The sequence below is a fragment of the Physeter macrocephalus genome, unplaced genomic scaffold, assembly GCF_002837175.3.
Source record: "Physeter macrocephalus isolate SW-GA unplaced genomic scaffold, ASM283717v5 random_1515, whole genome shotgun sequence".
Taxonomy (NCBI): domain Eukaryota; kingdom Metazoa; phylum Chordata; class Mammalia; order Artiodactyla; family Physeteridae; genus Physeter; species Physeter macrocephalus.
In genome coordinates, this window is record NW_021146387.1 from 4,455 (window position 1) to 25,000 (window position 20,546).

The 20,546-nt window shown below is 47.2% G+C and overlaps 1 long non-coding RNA gene across 3 annotated transcripts; it reads right to left on the bottom strand.

Moving 5' to 3' along the window:
* Positions 1–716: 716 nt before the first annotated feature.
* Positions 717–15,027, bottom strand: LOC114485340 (uncharacterized). Of its 3 annotated transcripts, none has more exons than XR_003678811.2 (4): positions 13,884–14,368; positions 11,704–11,750; positions 2,651–2,922; positions 717–1,302 (listed from the first exon to the last, which is right to left on the bottom strand). It is a non-coding gene; the product is annotated as an uncharacterized lncRNA (long non-coding RNA). The 3 variants fall into 3 exon arrangements; XR_008616812.1 differs by lacking the exon at positions 717–1,302 and adding an exon at positions 14,983–15,027 and having other exon boundaries at positions 2,123–2,922; positions 13,884–14,042; XR_003678810.1 differs by lacking the exon at positions 717–1,302 and having other exon boundaries at positions 2,123–2,922.
* Positions 15,028–20,546: the final 5,519 nt, after the last annotated feature.

Here is a 20,546-nt window from a genome sequence, read left to right on the forward strand (position 1 = left end):
GTTTTTCCACAGACAAAACGCAGGCTGAGGACACGGCGGGTTTTCTCACTTCTCCGATTAAACTTATTCTTTGGCTAAAGTTTTTCCACAGACAAAACGCAGGCTGAGGACACGGCGGGTGAGGACCACGGGGTCCTGCTCCATTTCACTATGACCACCACCACCTTCCTGTCAGCACCCGATCTGGAACTGGGCTCTTGGGGATATAAAGTTCAGATATTGTCCCTCAGGGAGGTTGGTATGGGCTCAGCTTAGGGTCAAACTCTTGAGACCTGAGTGGGAGTCATGGTTTGTATCAAATTCTAGGTGGAGCTGGCCTTCCCTCTAGCCATGAATTCTTTCCAGTTAATCTCCATTCATGAATTCTCCCTTCATCAGGAATGCTCTATTGATATGGCCAAATTTATACATTCAGCCATACTTTTAAAGTGCTCGTCGATAATGTTTAATTTCATTTTTCTCCCATATCAAGTCCAGCCACTAAATTTGTCAAAATACTGTTTTCTCTATTTTTTTTATTGATGCATAGTTGATTTACAATGTTGTGTTAGTTTCAGATGTACAGCACAGTGACTCAGTTATACGTATATACTCATAAACATATACACGTATATATATTCTTTTTCAGATTCTTTTCCCTTATAGGTTATTACCTATAAGGTATAAGTATATTGAGTGTAGTTTCCTGTGCTATACAGTAGGTCCTTGTTGGTTATCTACTTTATATTATAGTAGTGTGTATATGTTAATCCCGAACTCCTAATTTATCCCTTCCCTCCCTTCCTTTCCACTTTGGTAACTATGTTTGGGGTTTTTTGCCTGTGGGTCTATTTCTGTTTTGTAAATAAGTTCATTTTTGTTTGTTTGTTTGTTTGTTTTTTGGCTGCCCTCCGCAGCATGTGGAATCTTAGTTCTCTGACCAGGGATCGAACCCATGTGCCCTACGTCGGAAGTGCAGAGTCTTAACCACTGGACCGCCAGGGAAGTCCCCCATTTGTATATATATATTTTAGATTAGTTTTCTCTATTTTGTAATGTTAAAGACTTTACTCCGGCAGAAACATCCGTGGACAGGGAGTCAAGAAGTGGCATCTGCCACTAACTCTGCATGGGTGATGTGTTGGGATGCTTTGGCTTACAAATGACAGAAAATCCAGCTCAGTGTCCAAACAAGACAGGAAACGTGTTGGCCCATCCACTGAGTCCTGGCTGGACCTGCCTGTTCTTCAACACCAGTCCACTGCCCCTGGAGCTGACGATGGGATCAATCCTGCCCAAATCACCAGGCTGGGGAATTGGGTGCTGTTGAGAAGGGAGAGAAGAATAGACACTGGAGAGGAAACTACCAGTGTGCGTTCTGACATGTGGCCCTAAGTCACTTCACTTCTCTGGGCCTCAGTTGTCCCATTAAATTGGGGGCTTGTCCAAATCCATGAGTGAAGCCCTTCCTAAGGGTAAGCTTTATGGTTTTATTTTTATTAGTTGGTTTCTGTAATGAATGAACAAACCTTTTTTGGCCAGTGCTGTAGAGCTAAGAATGTAATTAGGAAACAAATAGCTCTGTTTCGGTAAGTCAGGGCAGTCAGCCTTAGTAACTTTCCTCCTACCCATGAGTTGCAGATTTTGATCTAGAAAAATGAGCAGTGGAGGATGTGAGGGAGGAGCCCCGGAAAACAGCACAGAAAGCCTGCTTTGACTTAGTAAAGCATATTTTGTTCACAGCAAACCTAACTTGGATGTTCGTTCACAGGAGATCCGGGAAGGTCCGGGCCCGGCTTATGTTTCTTACCATAACCATTGGAGGCTCTGCTAGGAAGCTGGTATCACAAAGAAGCCGAGAGAGGTTTAATTTGGATTCAGAGGGAGCTGGTGTTGCCAGAAGCCAGAGAGTGACTCTAAATGGCAGTGGAATCAGATCCCTGTGGTTAGTTGAGGGTTTCTCAAGAATGAAACCACAGACCTCAGCTTTCTACTTCATCCACTTTTTATGGAGCCTTTGGCCAGTCTGGACATGGGGTCCCAGTAGTGGCACCAGGAAAGCTTTCAAGGAAGCATCTGAGGGTGATTCCTGAGGGAATGAACTCCTGGGCCTTGGTACCAAAATCCAATTGGGAGTGCCGTGGACGTGAGGGTGGCATGGGTGCTGGAGATGGCAGTGAGCTATGGGGGCCTGTTTCCCCCATTCCCAGTGTACAGATCTGTGTGTAGACTCCGAGGACCTGTAGGGCCCAGGGCTGCCTCAGTTGGAGAGTTTTACCCTCCTGTCCAGGATCTTTGGGGAAAAGTTAATCTGATTAGTAGTACAGTCAGTATATTTTTATTGTGGTTGGCTCATTTTTGAACATATGTATAGAGTTGTCAAAGGTTGATCTGTGCCTTAATCTAATTCCCTGCAATACAGCTTTTGGAAATTCGTTCTGGTGTGGTGGTCGGTGGTGTTTCTAAACCAGCAGACAATTACCACCTAACTTTGTGTGCAAAGTCAAAGAGAAATAATTCGAAAATGGTTGCTAGTCAGATGTCTCTGCCTTGGAAGCATTAGCCTGAAGTGAAACCATAAGATCTTTATCCCTGTGGTGGTAGGTCATTTGTTGGATTGGGGGAGGGGACGATGAGGACTGGAGAGAGAGTAGATTGTTTTGTGAGTTACCTCATGGGCACCTTCAGAGCTGCTTGTTCCTTCCGCGGGTCCATCCAGAATGGGAGGTAGGGACAGGCTTGGAGTTTCAGGCCTGGCCTCTGGAGTTGTCAACCGTCATGAGGTTTTTTTTGTTGTTGTTCCAAAAATCTCTGTGTTTTATAATTCAGGCAGGAGCTCAGTGCTGGTGTGTGACCATTACCCTGGGTCTTACGGCATTTTGTAGATAACGTTGGTCATTCATTGAATGATGCCCATTTCTATGTAAGCATCAGGAGCTGAGCCTGCAAAAGTAGAAAGGGTGTGTATGTTTCGTGGTCCATTTGAAAAACGCTGCGCAAGAACCAAATCAAAGAAACCCAAAAACCTCCGACGAAGAAGCCCAAGAGGTAGACTGCAAGCAGCAAGTTACATTCTGTGATCTTGGAAATGAGATCTTGGATAGTATAAACAGATAGGGGAGTGCGGTGCTTAAGAGGATGGGCTCTGCAGGCCGAAGAGACTTGGGGTCTTAACTTTTCATTTCACCTCTTCGTGCCAATTATTGACCACCAGCAAACAAATTTTATTTTATTTTATTTTTGCCACGCCACGCAGCTTGCGGGATCTCAGTTCCCCGACCAGAGACTGAACCCCGGTCATGGCAGTGAAAGCCTGGAATCCTAACCACTAGGCCACCAGGGAACTCCCATAACTTAACTTCTTTAAGCCTCAGTGTCCTCATCTGTAAAAGAGGATGACAGCCCCTACCTGGGAAGGATAGTGGAAGGATAAATTAAATAATGCAGGTAAAGCTCTTGGCATGGTGCCTGGCACGTAGGAAACATTGGACAGCTTTTGTTGTTTTGTATGCTGTATAATTTTTTGGATTGCAGTAGTTGCGTACTTGGTGTTCATTGTTTTGGCTTTTGTTATTTATGTGCCTTGAACATACTCAGGCAAAACTGACATTCCCTTTGGTCCTCCTCAGGACAGTTAGGAGTAAGGTGGTGTTAGGGTGGTCTGTGGACAAGCCAGGTTTCCCACCAATGAAGGGAGAGGTGAACTCTGCCTGTCAGACATGTTACTAGGGAAGAGCCCTCTGGGGCTCGGTTTCAAAGCAATATTTTGTCCCCACCCTTCCACAGAGAGGTGACAGAAATCTAGTTAGTCTCCGAAGAGTGGTAGAGAAGCTGAGACTTCAACGGGATGCCATTTTAGACGTCTCAATTTCTTTGGATGGAATTGGGTTTTTACATGTTTGATTCAAACAACAACAGCAACAAATCTGCAAGAACTCTTTTGCACAGAGGACCGAAAGAATGGCTTCTTACTCGATACAGAAACTTGGGTAAAAACCATGCAAACATGTGAAGAACCACCAGATTGCTGTCGGTAGGTGGCAAAGTACTTTGCTATAAATATTGCAGGACTCCTCTTTTCTTTTAAAAGAAAAACTTGCTTTGCATTTCAGACAACAGAAATGGCTGGACAAGTCTTTAGTTCATGTGCAAGAAACTGAAAACAATGTGAAAGATTTTCCTTAAATGGAGACAGAGCTTGGCCCGGTCTCACGTTGAAGTTCAAGCCCTGGTCTGAATTGGCCTTCCATGTGTTATTTCTCATATGTTATATGCAAGGTTCCCCTGCCCAAGACTGGGGAATCATTCATTTTTTTCCTGTAATCTTGAGGTGTGTACCGGGCACGACTCAGCCTCAGACCTTCCTGCTTTCACTTTTGGTTATTCAGAACCTCCATCTGGCAGTATTTGACTATGAGTGTTTTCTGTGGCTTTTCTGTGGCTCCTGTTCAAAGTATTCAGAGCAGTTTAAAAATACATAATGTTCAGCGATCTGACCAAGAACTAATGTAAGTACTTATTTGAGGACTATTTTTAACTCTTTAACTCTTACTATGTCTTGGAAATAGATACTAAGATTTAAAAAAGGTTTGAAAAACATAGGACTACTTCTCCACAGTCATAATGCTTTCAGTGGTGACAGTAGTTGCAAACAGCACAGTTTGTAAAAACAGAAGAGCTAAAATTCTTTATTTAATATTCAACAGGAAACTGAAAGCAGTCTGCAGCAATGTGGTGGGTTTCCAACAAACCTGCGGCTGGGTTTATCTGTGCTGAACAGCCTAAATGAGACGCTTGCCCTTTTATTCTGTTAAGATGGTGAGTTTTCATGAAAATCTCAACCGAAACGTGACCATTGGAAGCAGGTTCTGTCTTGTTAGATGTTAAAGCAACCGGTTTCCACTAGAACCTAAGGGAATTTGGAAGCGAGTTGCAAACCTCTCGAAGAGTGGAAAATGTACTTTTGTTTCGTCTTTGTGCAGGGCTGTCACTCACCCAACATGTGCATACGAATATTATTTCCGAAGACCTGGGCTTCATTTTAAGGTCAGCCTTCAATTTCGAGAGAATATAATTTGCTGCTATTTTTAGAGCATCATGATTGCTCATAATAACTAATGGAAAAAACTCAACAGAGAAATAAATGTCTAACAGCTGTGTCTGCTTAAACTTGATTAAAGGCAGTAAAAAAAGTAAACAGAAGAATGAATGTGACAGTGGACGGGGGGAGGGACAAGCATCCCTCATTGTGAAAAGTTTTACAGACATAACTCGTTCGACTTTGGAGGCCGGAGGTGTCTGTGTTTAAAGTTTACTTCACTGTTTGTCTTGAGTGGGATCAGTGTTGTAGTGAATAATTTATAGGCAGCATGAATGAGCTCATTAGTCACCTTTTCAGACTTGAAATGAGTTTTGTGGTTGTCATTACTCGAGTCTCCTGTTCAGCCGCGGAGCACGATGACACTTTGGCAGTTGGCCGCCTTGTCATCAGGCAGCCTGCTCACCCATCAGGTCTGCGTCGCTTTTGTGTTTCCTTGAAACCTTCTCCTTCTCTTCCTGTGCCGGCCCAGGGACTCTCACATTTCAGATGCCTCTTGCACCCCAAATTTAAATGAGTTTTTCGGGGGTTAAAAATCTTTTAGGGCTTCCCTGGTGGCGCAGTGGTTGAGGGTCCGCCTGCCGATGCAGGGGACGCGGGTTCGTGCCCTGCTCCGGGAAGATCCCACGTGCCGCGGAGCGGCTGGGCCCCTGAGCCATGGCCTATGCGCCTGCGCGTCCGGAGCCTGCGCTCCGCAACGGGAGAGGCCACGGCAGTGAGAGGCCCGCGTAACACACACACACACACACACACACACACACACACACACACACACACACACACACACACACACACACACAGCGATGTCGCTGGAGTTTGGAGCGGGCCGGCTGTCTCGGAGGAGGTGTGCATTAGCTACGGTCCTCAGCATCCGTGTGGTGCGGGTGTCTGTGGATGAAGAAACTTATTCCAGCAAAGCTGCCTGGCCGGATTCCCAAGGCCAAAGAGAACCACGTTTTTCCTACAAAGAGGGCAACAAGACGACCTTGCAGGAGCCCAGCCAACTGGAGGGTCCACATCACTGGGAATGGCCATTACTTCTTCCCCATCTCTACGTCTTCCCAGTTCAGATCATTAGGAGAAAGCGAATGGTTGTAGCTGCCTCCTTACTGTGCCCTTGGAGACTTGCCTTGGGGGCTGGTATGAGGGGGAGATGAGCCTAGGCATGCCAATAGCAGGTGGAATTGCTTTGGAACGGATGTCATGACGCTCATCCCTCCCTTTGAACTTGGCCTGGGCAGCCTCCGGAGAGCTCTGACGTCCACTCTCTGGGACTGGACTCCATCTGGAAGCCCAGGGCTCTGTGGCATGCCCACCTCGGCCCTCGGGTCGTCTCTGCTGGCGCTCCTGGTGCATGGATGCTTGCCCGGGGAGTCAGCCAACCGCCTGCACCCCCGTGCTGAGGTCTCTCTGACATTAGCTATGAGCAACAGGCAGTAATGGCTGCCATCAGCAATGCGGGCAGCACCCCCTTCTGGGATCCATATTGTCAGACAGCTGGCCCTGAGGCCAGGAGGAAAGATGCTCAGTATTCCTCTCTAGCAGAAATGCCTGGTTGTTTAGGGTCCAAATCTTTGGAGCCAGAGTCACATGTCTTTGAGAACAGAGAGATGCGGTGCCGTGGATCGCACCCCCAGAAAGAGAGCAATCCAGTTGGCCACTTCCTTCCCAGCCTCCACCCCTTAGTGATGGAGCGCTCACATGCACTCATGCCTCACACTTTATGGGCACGTTTTGCTTGCATCTGAATCACAATATTGAAGGCACAAGAGATGCTATTTTTGGAAGGAGTCAGGGTTTAAACACTGAAAGTGTTCGGTGAATTGCACTACCCAGTAGAGGAGAAGAGACTTCAGGTTTGGCTGCCGTAATAAATTGAGTAACTTGCTTATCTTCATGAAAGAACTTTGTACGGCAGGGAAATACGTTGATAATATTTTTAATCTATGTAATGTTTCCCAGAGAGTTCACCAAATTCGGAGCTTTTACTTTGTTTTAAAAAGACAATCTTAAGGAGAAGAATTGATTGTTTTCTTTCACATCCCTCCGAAAAAGTAAAATGAGAGAAGTTATTTCTTGGCACGGTTAAGACTTTGGCAGACATAGTCACCGAAACCCATGAGACTGTGGTACTTGGTGTACTTGCTGAAGAGAGGAAAACAATAAATGCTCTTAAAAACGTTGGAGGAGGAAAAGGTTGATGATGCTACTTCTCTTTCACTGACCTGTAGAGTTATTAGATACCAGTTTGAGAGAGGAATAAAAAAGACCATTTTTTTTTCCTGTTAAGTGATTGATTTTTTTGATTGCCACTAATTCCACATGCTAGGAGCAGAAGAGAAGTGTAAGACGGGGTCCTTGCCTCTCAAGGCACTTAGTCTGTTTGACACTCAGTAGCTAGTTGATTTATTTTTTATTACAAAGGTACACCATACCATGTGGATTATGAAATAGAAGCTGAACTTTGTCTTTTTGAAAGTAGTCCCTTTTCATTCAGCTTAAAAGTCCCTTTTTTCCTTCTACCTCCTGGTCACAATTTTTCCTTTCTTGAACCCCACTGCTTCTGGCCTTTACATCCTTGACCTCTAAGAGGTTCTTTAAGACAAAACCAAATGCTCTGGATTGATCTGAAGCTTCCCTTGGTAGGAACACGGCTCTAAACTCTGAAGCCAAACTGTGTGGGTTCACAGCCCAGCCCCATCACTTACCAGCTGTGTGACCTTGGGCAGGTGGCTAAACCTCTCTGTGCCTCAGGCTCCTCATTTATAAGATGGCCATAATAACAGTATCTACCTCACATGGTTAATGTGAGGCTGAAACAGTGAATATTTTCAAAGTCTTAGAGCACTCACTGGCACTGAATAAGTGGCCAATTAAATACAATCGATTTCATTCTTCACAGGTTCCATATTTGCAAATTCTCTTACTTGCTAAAATTTATTTGTAATCATAAAATCAATACTTGTGGTGCTTTCATGGTCATTCGTGGACATGTGCAGAGTGGCAACAAACATGAGTAATTCAACACACACATTCCCAGCTGAGACAAAGCAACTCTCCGCCTTTTTGTTTCAGCTTTCATACTGTAAACAAGCGTCCTTTTAAATGTCTCTTTAGTGTCACTTTTTTGGTGTGCTTTTTGTTGGCGATTTTGCTGTTTAAAATGGTACCCAACCACAAGTGCTGAAGTGCTGTCTTGTGTTCCTAAGTGCCAGAAGACTGTGATTGCTGTGTGGAGAAAAGACAAGATTTTCCTGTGTTCGATAAGCTCTGTTCAGACATGAGTTCTAGTGCTGGTGGCCATGAGTTCAATGTTAATGAATCAACAATATATATTAAATCAGGTATCTTTAAATGGAATCTGAGAAAATAAGGTAACATATTGATCAGTTCATGAAAATGTTGTGACCAGTGGCTCGCAGGAACCTAACCCTAGATTTCCTCTAGGAGCAGTGGTTCAATATTTGCTAATTCAGTGTTTGACTGAATAATAAGAATTGACTGCAGATAAATGGAATCCAAGTACTCAGAGGGGCAGCCTCCTTTAGGACAAGCTTTTGACTGTAGGAAGTATCCCTGGTAGGGCAGGAGAAGCAGGAGTAGTTCTGGCCATGCAGAGTTTGCCTCAGCTGGGCACAGATTTTTCTGTCAGGTTTAAAAAAGCAACAACCAGGGCTTGCCTGGTGGTGCAGTGGTTGAGAGTCCGCCTGCCGAGGCAGGGGACACGGGATCGTGCCCCGGTCCGGGAATACCCCACATGCCGCGGAGCAGCTGGGCCCATGAGACGTGGCTGCTGGGCCAGTGCGTCCGGAGCCTGTGCTCCGCAATGGGAGAGGCCACAACAGTGAGAGGCCCGCGTACCACAAAAAAAAAAAAAAAAAAAAAAAAAAAAATCAACAACCAAAAAGATGCAACCACATTTGGTCCCTTAGAAGCATAAGTTGTCATAGAAGATCCATCTGGAAATGGAGAGTAAATGTTCCCCCTTCCCCACAAATTCTTAATTCAAGAGTATTTTCCCTCATCTTTGAACCTACATATGAGTTTGTAGAAAACGTTTGATACTCAAAACCAATAAATTGAAAGCTTTCCCACAACCAGACAATAGACCCCATTATGCAGGGTATAACGTTTGTTATACTTAGCAATTCTCTTGTTTGCTTGGAGCACCAGCCTTTTCAGAAAGGGATCATTCTGTCCCTTCTGACTGAAAAGATCATAAAATGCTTCAATTTGGTGAGAAGTTTTGCCAACATATCTATTTTCCCCCAAACTCTTACTTTATGAAATGCTTGCAAATTGTTTCACACATACAGTATATGAGAATGTAAAAGTGATTCAGAAAAGGGAACGCTTCAGTTAAAACGACTGGAAAATGCAAGTAGAAGGGAACAAAGGGAACATGGGTAACTGTGGCCCATATAATTTAATAACATGCCTCTAGCCTCTTATTTTGGCAGTTTCCAAGGTACCACGATTTTAAAAAACAATGTCCCAACAAACATCCACCTGAAAACATTGTTGCATATTTCAGTGCTTTCACTCAATACATACTGAGTGTCTTCTGTGTGTGTCAGACACTGGAGTAACTTTGCTTGTGTACACCGCTGAATAAAACAGGTATGGATCCTGGTTTTATGGGGCTTATTATCTCATGGGGGTAGGCAGTCTGGTGGGGAAGTTTACTGTCTTGCTTTGGCATCTCCTTAGGATAAATTCCTAGAAGCTGGAAATTTAGAGTCAATGACCATGCTCGCTTAAGTTTTTTTTTTTTTTTTTTTTTTTTTTTTTGGTATGCGGGCCTCTCACTGTTGTGGCCTCTCCCGTTGCGGAGCACAGGCTCCGGAGGCGCAGGCTCAGCGGCCATGGCTCGCGGGCCCAGCTGCTCCGCGGCATGTGGGATCTTTCCGGACTGGGGCACGAACCCGCGTCCCCTGCATCGGCAGGCGGACTCTCAACCACTGCGCCACCAGGGAAGCCCTCACTTAAGTTTTAAGTCAGTTCACCAGACTGCCCTCTTAAATGGTATACCAAGCCACGTTCCTCCGATACCCACACCAGTATGGGTGTGGTTATTCTTTTTAAGTCTGTGCCAGTCTGATGGATGAAATGAGACATCACAATTGCTTGAATTGGCATTTCTGGGATTTCTTTGTTTTTTTTTTTTTTTTTTTTTTTTACTGAGGTTGAGCATCTTTTCATGGGTATATTGCCATTTGTGTTTCTCCTTTTGTGAATTTGCCCCATTTCTCATTAGGGGGATAATTTTCTCATTGAGTTGTAAGAGTTATAGATTTAAAATATTAACTCTTTTTCATATGTATGACAAATACTTCCTTGTTTTTTTTTGTCTTTGAACTTGATTTATGACCTCTGGTCTTACATACAAAGTTTAAATTGTTTGGTAGTCAAATATGTCATTATTTTCCTTATGATTTATTTACTTAACAAAAATAGCTATAAGTGCCGGGGCACTGTTACTTGTGTTTTACGGATATTCATTCATTTAATCTTATTTTTTTTTTTTTTTTTTTTTTTTGGCGGTACTAATCTTTAACACAACCCTAGGAAGTGGGTCTTGCTGTATCCTCCATCTTTCCCCCTTTTTTTTTAAGATGAGGAAACTAGGGGTTTCCCTGGTGGCGCAGTGGCTGAGAATCCGCCTGCCAATGCAGGGGACACGGGTTCGAGCCCTGATCCGGGAAGATCCCACATGCCGTGGAGCAACTAAGCCCGTGAGCAACAACTACTGAGCTTGCGCTCTAGAGTCCGCGAGCCACAAGTACTTAAGCCCGCGTGCCTAGAGCCAGTGCACAGCAACAAGAAAAGCCACCGCAATGAGAAGCCCACGCACCACAACAAAGAGTAGCCCCCACTGGCAACAACTAGAGAAAGCCCGTGACCCAACGCAGCCAAAAACAAACAAATAAATAAAGAAATTTATTTAAAAAAAAAAAAGATGAGGAAACTAGCTAGAGAGAAAGAAGTTAAGTACCTTGATTAAGGTTACCCAGTTAGTATGTGGTGAAGTTAGAATACGAACGTAGTCCCAGGCCACTAAGCTATATCAGCTCTGGTCTTGGTATTAGGCTCTCTGTGTGTGTTTATTTGTGGTTGCTTCATAAATGCTCACTGAATTTTCCCCATCCTTGAGGGCAAGTGCCACATCTTTTATTTCTCCCAGTGCCTTCTCAGTGCCCTCCACACAGTACTGGGCATGGTATAGCTAGATGCTTAATTAGTACTTTTTGACTGAATGAATTGACTAAATCTGGATTCTGGATCATCAGCTCACACATTTGTTTATGCTCAAAGAGGAGTTGACAGGTTCTATATTTTCCATTTTGCTTCCAGCAGGTGACTTGATAGGCTCGGCTTTGGCTAGGGCACCTGAGCTAATGAATGTCCCTCCATGGGTTCAACTGTACTTTCCCTTACTCCACAGCCCTCCTTCCCTCTTCATATAAGCCTCCTGGCTCTAATCCCTGCTGGAGAAATTCTAATAAGCCTTTTCCCAGGCACCACCCTTCAGAACCTGTCAGGTAAACACCAAGGACGCACAAGAGGAAAACCCCAAGAGGGGATGACCGGAAAGCCCAAAGGATGAACGAGCCTTTGAAACTCACCAAGAGATGGAGGGTCTTCCAGCTGTGGTCCTGGGTGTCTCTTCCTTCTGCAAAGGAGGGAAGGAAGTGAGGAACTATTTTACTACGATGAACAGCATTCTCACGTTATCTCAAAGAGACTTAGTCAACCCACAATTAAGGAGTTATCTTTGAACATAATCTCTTGTCTTCTCATATTCAGTCATTGGGTAGATTCTCTTGATTCTTCCTGTGAAGCCTCTCATGCATTCACTTTTTCCAGTCTCACTGACTACTTTCTAATTCAGTGGGTCCCAAAATGTGGTCCCTGGACCAGCAGCAGCATCACCTAGGAGCTTCTTAGAGATGCAAATTCTCAGGCCCCAGCTCAGACCTACTGAATCAGACACTCTGGGGGTGGGGGCCAGCAAGCTGAGTTTACATAAGCCCTACAAGTAATTCTGATGCACATTCAGGTTTGAGAACCACTGCTCTAATGGAACCCCCCTTTTATTATTCAAACATTATAAATGTGTTGGGTGCTCCTTGTAGAAAATTTGGAAAATATAGACAAGTATGAAAGAAGCAGGCAAAAAAATTACCCCATAACTCTACCCTGCAAAGGGAAACACTATTTTACTATTTTAACATTTTTTCTTATTAAAAAATATGCTAAAAAAGATAATCTTTGGGCTTCCCTGGTGGCACAGTGGTTGAGAGTCCACCTGCCAATGCAGGGGACACGGGTTCGTGCCCCGGTCCGGGAAGATCCCACGTGCCGCGGAGCGGCTGGGCCCGTGGGCCATGGCCGCTGGGCCTGTGCGTCTGGAGCCTGTGCTCCACAACAGGAGAGGCCACAACAGTGAGAGGCCCTCGTACCGTGTAAAAAAAAAAGATAATCTTTGTTTGTTTTTGTATGGATTACTGCAGTGCTTTCTGATTGGTTCTATTTTTTGTCTTCCATTTCCTTCTTTCCGCTCCCAAAACTCATCTTGGATCCATGATCCCATTCTTCTTCTTTTTTAAAATTGAGATATATTTGACATATAACACTGTGTGAGTTTAAGGTGTACAGCATACTGATTTGATACATTTATACTGAAATATTATTGCCACTATAGCATTAGCTAATACCTCTGTTGTGTCACATAATTATCATTTCTTCTAGTATTGGGAATAATTAAGATCTAGTCACTTAGCAGGTTTAATGCTTATAATACAGTTTTGTTGTCTATAATCACTGTACTGTGTATTAGGGCTCTAGGACTTATTTATCTACTAGAGGCAAGCTATTCTTTTTTTTAAAGCATATTTCTGATAGAGCAACTTCTGGATCCAAAAATACTCAATGAGTTCCTCTTCCCCTCTGATTACTGTACATAAACTGCTTACCTTAGCATTCAGGGAGTTTTGTGATAGGATGTTTCCACGCTTATCCACTAATATGCATGCTCCATAAGGAACAAAAACTTTGTATCCCTGGAACCTAATAACGTCATGTACTTGGTGGGCACTCAATATATTTGTTCAAGGAATGAATGCATCTTTTTTTTTTTTTTTTAATTTATTTTTGGCTGCCTTGGGTCTTCGTTGCTGCGCACATGGGCTTTCTCTAGTTGCGGCGAGCCGGGGCTACCACTCTTCGTTGCAGTGCATGGGCTTCTCATTGTGGTGGCTTCTCTCTGCGGAGCATGCTCTAGGCACACGGGCTTCAGTAGTTGTGGTGCACGGGCTCAACAGTTGTGGCTCGTGGCCTCTAGAGCACAGGCTCAGTAGTTGTGGCGCATGGGCTTAGTTGCTCCATGGCATGTGGGATCTTCCCGGACCAGGGCTCGAACCCGTGTCCCCTGCATTGGCAGGCAGATTCTTAACCACTGCGCCACCAGGGAAGTCCTGAATGCATCTTCTAATACAATCAAGTCATAATTGATAAATCTGTATGCACCATTCATGTCTCCTGCCTGGAAAAGCAGTTTGTGCTGTGGCGCTTTCTCAAAGTGCATATGCCTGGGACCTGTCCTAGGAGATTCTGATCTATTAGGTGTGGCTTCCCAGGTATCCCCAATTGAGAAGTTCAGGTCTAGAATGTCCCTTCCCCGTTTCTATGGACCTATGTTTATTATTCTCCTTCCAAAGTCACCTCCCTTCCCCTCCCTAGTCCTGTTGTACCAGATGGTTCTACTATGCCTCCTGCTGTTAGGAGGGGAGAAGGGAAGAGTTACCTGAATTAGGCCAAGCCAATCAGATTATTTCCCTGGGAATCTGAACTATGTAGCGGAAGGCTGAGGCAGTCTGAAGGTGGTGGGTGCTGGCAATCAGAAGGTCCTTTGCACTTGCTGCTGGCAGCCATGTGTGGTGATACATGAGTAGAGGAAGCCAGCCTTCAGGGAGAAGAGTGGACAGACATATAGAGGGAGGTAGGAAAGACAACTTGGTCTCAGAGGGAAAGAGATGGATGGAGAGGAAAACCACCTAATGACGTCCCAGTTCCACACAGTCCAGCTGTGCTTCCTGTCCCAGGCTTGCTTGACCCAAGTTCCCACTTGGGTATCCTTTTCCCTGGAGTCAATTTGAAGGATCCTGTTCAGAAGCCCGTCTTTCCAGGCCTGCCTCAGATTCCTCCTCGTATTTGAAAGTCCCTCAGGTCTTCTTACCTGCAGCCCTCTCTCACTGCCATCAGTTCAGTTGTTACGATGGCCTCGAGAGGGATCCCGGGGCTTCACACTGAACTGTTCATAAATAATCATGTTGGCTAAATAACCAGTGATGAGGGAGGGGCTTTAATGTTCCAGGGCAGAGAAGCATGTTGGAGAAGAAAGCACAAAACACCATGGCGAGGGCCAGTCCTCTCCACAGAGGAGGAACCTGGGGTCCCATGCTGATTGCGGACTGACTGGGCTAGAATCTGGGTTCTCCCGCTCCCAGATACAAGTACTCTCAGCCCAGGCCCAGATGGGGCTGCGGAACGGTCCCATCAAGCCCCCAGTCAGGAAGTAGGTGTTGCCCAAAGTGAGTTCTAGAGCACACCTAGGATTCTGCTGTCAAACGTGTTTGTAAAACAGTGTTTTAAACAGTTCCACCTGTTTCTTTGAGGCTTCTCCGGCTCTAAGGCACAAGGGTACTTCCTGAAAGTTCAAGAGGGGAATTGAGAACGAGGCTGTTCCTAAGCGAATTTGGCTCCTGCCCCGCCTTTGTCAGGGAGCAGGTCCCAGAGATAGGAGTCTATGGAATTATAAGGTGGAAAGGCCACTCTAAGCCTTCTTTTGGCTTTTAGCAAAGTTCTGGATTCCCCATTTCAGACAGACAGGCAAACACATGTACCCCGCTCTCCACATCAGGCAGGGCTGGTCCACCACTTCCTCTTCAGGATGGTGATACCTTCTCACAACTCTTGCTGCATTGGTAACGGGAGAGAAATTAAGAAATATGTTTGAGAATGGAAGAAACCAAAAGCCGCAGAGGGAAAGAGAGGTGAGCTCATGCAAGGCAGCTTACCTCACCTCACTCCACCCTCTGCTTAGGGGCTGCTCCTGGCCCAAAGCTTGCTGCGTCTTTAAGTTGCTGTTCACATAGGATGGCTGCTTTAGACACAGTCCTTGTACAATAACCACGTGCTTACATCCCGTCCTTTTGAGCTCTGAGGAAGAAGGAAAGGACAAGGGGTGAACATAACTGCCACCTCTACTTAACATAGAGATTTCCACCTACCGTGTGAGTGCGGTCGGGTGGGGAGGCTTGGGACCTGGCAGTTGAAGGGGAGGACGGAAGAGGACTATTTCTTCCTCCCCAGGCCAGCAAAGGTCTCTGGCCTTGGTTCCTTTGATGAGAGATTCACCAGCCTCAACTGATAGGCCGATGGAGGTATCTGCATTAGACTGAGCTCCTGTCCTGGCTTTGTTACCACCTCTGACCTTTAGAAACTTGGACTCAGGACTTCAGATATATCTCATTTGTCCCTCTTGCTTCACGCTTTTTGCTTAGTGACTTGGGGTAGGTCAAGTGTTCAGTAATTTAAGGGGTGGGGCTGGATGACCTCAGGCTGCCCCTGGGCCTTCACTTCTGAGTCATCTCCCAGGTGGGTGGGATTTGCCTTGGCGCTGGTAAGTAAGGCCTGTGGTGAGTGCCCTGCTGAAAACTTACCACCCACCATCTTGGAGCTTTGTGAAGCGGAACGACTCTCAGATTGATTGGGGTTTCCTTATTTTTGGAAATTAAAAAAACTCAGAAATCCGGTGGGATTTTTCTCCCCCTTTGGCTAGGTTACAAGGTACTGCAACCTGGAGGGGTTTCTGAGGGAGATCACTCCCGGCCTTCTCACTGGTTTTCCTGCGGTTTTCAGAGAGCTCAAAAGGGCCTGTCCTCTGGCTCAGGTGGTGGCCAGCAGAATGACCTGGGATTCTCTTCTGTTCAGGAACCTACTGATTTGGTTACCTGGGCGTGGTGTGCAATCATATTTTTATTTATGTCACCACCAGGGTGTCCTGTTGGACTCTCCTTTCATCCTCTCCAAAGGCTGCTGCTTGGTGTGGCTTCAGCAGCGGGTGGCCCATCTTTGGAGGCGCCTCAAGACTTGGAGTGGTGGCCCTGCGAGTTGTCGGTGGGGTTCTTGAAAAATCTAAATATGAAGACATGAGGCTTGTTTTCGCTGGAGGCTTAGAGGTCGGCTGGGGCGTTGAGCACAACCCACTGGAGGCCCCACGGTTTGGCCTTCAGGACGGGCCTCCTGCTCTGTCATCTGTAATGGCCACCCTCCCTCCCCCGGCAGACACGCGCCTGCGGACAGACGAGAGGAGCAGCCCCCTGGGCGGGAGGCTGCGGTGCCTTTGTGCCTTTCCTCCCGGGGCACGAGGTGGCAGCTGGAGGAGGGCTGGGGATGGCCCCGGGAGTCCCGCCAGGACGCCGTAGTTGGGGAGAAGTGGAATCTCTTCTCCCCCTCGCAAGCCTCGCCCGCACCGTGTTTCTTTTTATTTTTACTTTCGAGCCATGTAAGGCATGCGGATGGGTAGGAGCGTTCCGGCGACACGTTGCCAGAGGCGCGGCGCCCGCCGGCCCGCGTGGCCAGAGCCCGGGGAAGGGACAGGGCGCGCGCCGCCCGCCCCACCAGACCCGCCGATCACGGTCGCGTCTGCCCGGGGTCGCAGAGCCCGCGCCGGCCACCCCCGCTCCGCGAGGCCGCGGGAAGCGAGTCCGCGCGGCTCAGCCGGGTCTCGGCTCCGGCTGAGCCTCCGGAGCACCCGGGCGCGGGTAGCAGGGTCTATCGTGGCGCGGGGAGCTCCGGCGAGGGCCGCCCCGGCGGGTCCGCGCCCCGCGCCCCAGGCCGCTGGCGGCCCGGCCCACGTTTTCCCTCTCTCCCTCTCCCTCCGCCCCCTCCGCTCCGTCCCTCCCCTCCGCTCCCCTCCCCGCGCTTCCCCTCCTCCTGCCTGGTCATGTGTCGCCTTTTTTTGTTTGCAGTGGAAACAATTTCTCGCCGCTCGGCGCGCCCCGGCCCGACGCGCCGCGGCGGAGGCGAGCGGGAGGCGGGACGGGGCGGGGAGAGCGGCGGGGCCGGCGGGAGGACGCGCGGCGCGCCCGGCGGACGCCGCAGGTCCCATGCCGCGCCGCGACCCCCGCGCCCCTGCCGCCCGCCGCCCCGGGCTCGCCGCGCCGCGTCCGCGCATCCTTAGCCGGGCCACCAAGCGATGCCCGCTGGGCGCCTGCGAAAGTTTGTCGGCTCCCGCTGAAGGGCAGCGGCGCCCCCGCGTCCCCGCGCCCCGCTCCGGCCAGGTGAGTTTGCTCCCCGCTCCCGCCCGCGCCCGAATGGGATTGGGGTGACTCTGGGCGGGGGCAGTCGTTCGAGGCCGTCCAGGAGGCGACCTTGCCGCTCTCGGCAGACCGGGGACTCCGCAGTTCCTGGGTGAGAGGGCCCGGGATTTGGGGGCCTGGCCGGGCGGGGAGACGGGAGCCCCCGAGCGGGGAAGTTGCCCAGTCCGAAGAGTTTCCTGCCCCGACGTGCGGGCTGTTTCCCGGTGCCTCGATTTCCGAAAAGCCGCCCTACAGGAACAGAGTTAGTATTGTCCGCGAAGGACTGGATCCCCGCCGTTCCGGGCCGGGGCAGGGGGTGCCGATAAAGGAGAGACCCCAAGACGACAGACAGCCTCCTAACAAAGATTCCCCCCCCCTCCCCAAACTGTGCAGGCTTGGCACCGGCAGAGAGAGTCTCCGGAGACTCTCGAGGCTTGACTCCTCCTCACCCCGGCCCTCTTTGAAACCCTCCTTGGGTTCTGGAGAAGTTGGGGGACGGCGGGCTTTTATTGATGTGTTTTTAAGGCTCGCCGCGGTGCGGCCAATAAAAGGTTTATGACATCTGACCGGCAGTGAAGGTATGCGAGCTCCCAATTGCCCTGTATACGGGGAGAAGAGCAGTTTCCCCGTTGCCTAGCAACGCCGCTGATTGACGCGGGACGCAGCCAATCGCCGCTCCCGCAGGTCCCCTTGAAATGTTTTTGACAAGTACAGTAGACGGGAGTGGAGCGCGTGCGTGCGTGCGCGCGCGCAGAGGGGGGTTGCCCCCCCTCCCAAACTCGCAACTGCCCTGCTCGGCTTGGAGAGGATTTCTCAACTTTTTAAAGTTCACATTGAGCATCTGTTCAGAGCTGGGCCAGTAATGTCTTTGTCAGTTATTTGGAGCCCTCTGGTAGTGGGCAAGAAACTAGCTTTCCTGCTGCGTTTTCTCCGTTAAAAAGGAAAAAAAAAGATAAGAAAACACAGCAAGTCATAAAAAAACAAGAAAAGGATGTGCGTGTGGGGAACGTAACCGATAGCAAACCGAAAAATTGTTAAGGAGGTCACTAGTGAATGACTATTTGCGGATCCGGTGGAGCAACCTTATTGGCAGCAGATTAAAAATGTTTGCTTAACTGCACTCACATGATCCCCCTCTAAAATAGGAGGAAAAAAAGATTTGGTGAATTATGTAGTTAGAGTATAATAATGGAAAACTCCTCAGCTGTGGTTTCTGGGAACTGTTTTTTAAAATGGAACTGTAGTGATCAGCAGCTCTTGATACCGTTGCTATAAAATGCGGGATTTATAGGGATGCAGTTAACAGTTGGAGAACATGGGGGGCACAGAAACACAAAGCAGACAAATGATCCAAGGGTGCTGGGCCCCGGTACCCCTCTTTTCTTGACAGTGCTGTTTTTCTAATAAAACCATATTGCTGGCAATGTTTGTTTAAAACAAAAGAAAACGTGGAGAATAGCGTGTTGGTTCCTTTGGGAAGCTACTGACAAATAAGCAAATTAAAAAGAAAGAGAGCAGCATGTTGTCATAGCAACAGTGCAATTAAATTACTTTACTGTCAGCCATGATATAATTTTCCTGTTTGGAAGCTCAGGAGACATAAAACTTTCCTCTGGAGCTAAAGTTGACTTCAGTGGCTGGGTCGTTGTTCTCTTTTGTACTCGACCGTGTGGATATTCCTGGTTATCAGAAAATTAGGTTTTTTGATGGGGGTACGTGGAAACTTTGAGAGAGACAAGCCTAATTTTGATTTGTTCGTAAAGAAGGTAAAAGAATCAGGCTGGTCTCTGTCTTAACCCCAAATTTAAGATACTAGATTATTCTTTAAAATGTGTCCTGTACTACTCAGGTTAGCCTCCTTTTTTGATGAAAAAATATTCCCTGTGGATGAACCCGAGGTAGGTATCTAAACTGCCCTGCTTCCATGGGACTTTGGTCTCTGTGGATGTTTTCTCTCCTTAGCGTTGGACGTCTACCAGCAGCTCCAGAGAGCTCCCCCTCAGGCCTTCGGTCTGTACGTTCTGTTTGTCCACTTCTGGGGAGGGGGGCTGCTACCATTCTCAGGCACCTTTGACTAGCTGTTTAAGTGCCCCACATTATGCTTTCTAGAATCTCATTCTAGAGCTTCCCTAGCTGAAGTGGCAGTTATTTTAGGCATGTTATCAGTGGGCATTTTGAGCCTTAGAATGATCATGTCTTTGCTCTTGATGTGTTCATTCTTTTTTCTAGATAGACTGCTTGATCTTCTTACTCAGAGGTGGGGTGGAGGATAAAACAGACACCAAGCGCATTGTCTGAGCACTATAGACGGAGAGTGGGAGACGTCTTTCATTATCTTACTGTTCTTTCCATCTCACATTGAGGGCTCAAGGGTTGAATGTGCCTTGTATCTGTCGGGGTCATTCTTTTTGTGGACTTGTCACCTCCCCCATTGTCTTTCCTCATCAGATATTTTACTCCCTGTTCTAGGTCATTGATAACAATGGGGGAGGGGTAGAGTAGAATTCTGTAGCAGTTTTTGTTGGATTTGCCTTTCTGTCTTGAAGCTCGTGGTTGCCCTCCTGAATTTTTTCACCGATTTTAACTTCAGTTAATGACTTATCTTCACATTCCCATGTATTTGTGTGGTGTCTGACGTTACTCACTTTTTTGTTCAGATTGTAGTGTCCCAAAGAAATTAAATGTACTTCCTCCTCCAGTTTGAATCCACAGAATTCCTTGGCATTGCTCTTTAGACTTGCCAAATGTTGTTAAAGTTGCAGTTTTAGGTCATGACTTGAGGTGAAAGAAGGAAAAAAAAAATCACATAAAACACTACCAAATTGATGCTTATCATAGTCATAGTTTTGATTCCTAGGCAGTTGCAGCGGTCTTTGTATGGAAAGAGCTGAACTTAATCTGAACCAACTGGCCTTAAACTTATAGGTATGTCCTTTTTTTTTTTTTGAGAAAGATAAACAGTGAGCCCTGTCACCCAAAGTGACATGGGCTGTGGTTGCACTTATTTTGTGGTGTTTATTGTGCAGCTCGAAAGAATTTGTACATATTCATGTATAATAGGTAAACTGAGGCAGCAGGAAATAACTGATTTTTCCAGGGTCACA